Genomic DNA, 2,191 nt, shown 5'->3' with positions numbered 1-2,191 from the left:
TTAACACATGCTTCTTTGATGGGTGGAACAATGCAAATGCTGAAGAAATACCCAAAATGAAAATTACAAGAGTATAGGAAATGATAAACATTGACAGAGAGGGTGTGAGAAGGCATTCTTACAGTGGGTGGTAAGGAGGCTAACCTGGGTAGAACCAAATGGAATCAAGAGGGGTATAATGAAAAGAACATTGACATGGGAATCCTGGTTTCTGACACTGTCGGTTAATAGCTATGTCACCTATGAAAAAATAACTTTAAATTCCCTGGAAGTTGGTCCTGCATTTGAATACCTTCCTGTTTACTCCATCATGGAGAGATGGGAGGAGAGTGGGAGGCTCAAATTCAAATGAGAACACGAGTATGCATGTCCTTTGTAAGTTATGCATCACCCTATCAGTTAGGATGTGTGCAACTGAGAAGACTATTATGTCCTTTATCATTCAGTAACAGGTTTATTATATCTCATAACAAGGAGTCCGGGGTTGGCTAACTCAGCAGTATGAGCCCACTCGCTTCCCACCTTTCTATTCTGCCCTCTTTGGTACATGGGCTTTGTTCTCTGGCTTGTCTTCTTGTGATCCCAAGATGGCTACCACAGTTTTATGCTCATGCATTCTCTTCAGACGCAGGACACACAGTTTCACCTCATTGGTCTCTTTTTATTTGGGAAAAAAGAAACCTTTCCCGGAAGTTCTCCCAGCAGACACTTTATGTCTGGTGTGTCAGAGTTAGTTCACATGCCCACACTTAAACTAGTTCCTGGCAAAGGGAATGACAGTTCCATGTTTAAACTGCTGGAGCCTTCACCCTCCAGGATTTGACTTTCAGAAGCCTCTTGGACTTTAATTTAAAGCAATTTAAAAACATGGCCCAGAGGAGAAAATAAAATCTTTAGAGTTTATTTTGTTAGAAATTTAACTTATATTGAGATATACCAAATATATATTTATTCTGTAATGTAAAAGAATGGATAGATCATGTATAATTCTAGAGTAGGAAAAAATTCATTATTTAGGCCATCAGTCTGTGTCCTAACTACTTAACTCTGCCATTGCAGGGCAAATGTAGCCATAGGTAATACATTACATAAACGAATGGGCCTGGCTGTGTTCCAGTTAAGCTTTATTTATAAACACAGTGGTGAACCATAATCCCTGGTTTAAGCACTTGCTGCTTAGAGCGTGGTTGGTGGACCAGTAACATCAGCATCAGCCATGAGCTTGTTAGAAATGGAAAAATCTCAGGCTCCAGTCCAGACCTACTGTATCAGAGTCTGATTTAAATCCTCGGGTGAGGATCCTCAGGTGACTTGAGAACCCACTGCATTAGAGTATTGAATTCTTACCATTGAATGTTCTGAGAATTCCTCCTGATAGAGCTGTGGAGAGAAATGCTCTTTGAGGGATAGACTCTGGATTGGCTATCTCCACCACCCATTCCATTCCCCTTCTGACATGAAGGGACTTAGTGCTAAAAAGTACTTTTCCCAGACTCTTGTAAGGAATGTAACTAAGTCTCCTTGATGAGATTGAGGTGTGCCCAGTACAAAGCACTTGCGCAAGACTGCTTTAGTCACAAGAAGAGAAACAGGGCATGTTCTGAGGGTAGCAGGCCCATCCGTTTTGGTGGCACACATTTTGACAGGAGATACGGCTCTGGAATTGGCTGCTAAAGTGTCAGCTTCCTGATTTGGCTGGTAGCTTTTATTTGGCAGCTTCCTGATTCATCCCAGAGGCAGCAATTCCCTTGGCAGCCCAGCTTTGCAACGTGTTTTTGGGAATTATACCTGGAACCTTGGCTTGCAGTCTATTTCTTGAGCTCTCCCAGTGATTCTGTAAGCTGTTTTTATCTCTTAAATAAATCCTTTTCTTAAACTAATCTAGTTGGATTCTATTGTTTACAATTAAGAATTCTGACCAATCCAGATTCCGGGTGAGTAATAACTGCTTTAGTTGTATCAGCCATCCTCCCCGCCCTTGCCTGTGCTATAACCCAGTGGTCCCCAATCTTGTTGGCACCAGGGACCGTTTTCATGGAAAACAATTTTTCCGCAGACTGGGGAGGGGAAAGATGGTTTCGATACGATTTAAGCACATTTTATTGTGCACTTTATTTCTATTATTATTACATTGTAATATCTAATGAAATAATTATACAATTCACCATAGGTTGAGGACCCCTGTTATAAC

The 2,191-nt window shown here is 41.2% G+C and overlaps 1 protein-coding gene across 1 annotated transcript in view; it reads left to right on the top strand.

Annotated features, from left to right (window-relative positions):
* The window catches only part of NUDT3 (nudix (nucleoside diphosphate linked moiety X)-type motif 3), a 129,940-nt gene that overhangs the window by 85,863 nt on the left and 41,886 nt on the right, over positions 1-2,191 (top strand). The window lies entirely within an intron of this gene.

This window comes from Propithecus coquereli, unplaced genomic scaffold (genome assembly GCF_000956105.1).
Source record: "Propithecus coquereli isolate 6110/MARCELLA unplaced genomic scaffold, Pcoq_1.0 Scaffold248, whole genome shotgun sequence".
Classification (NCBI taxonomy): Eukaryota; Metazoa; Chordata; class Mammalia; order Primates; family Indriidae; genus Propithecus; species Propithecus coquereli.
The sequence above is the reverse complement of the archived record's forward strand: the minus strand, read 5'-3'. Positions and strand labels throughout refer to the sequence as shown.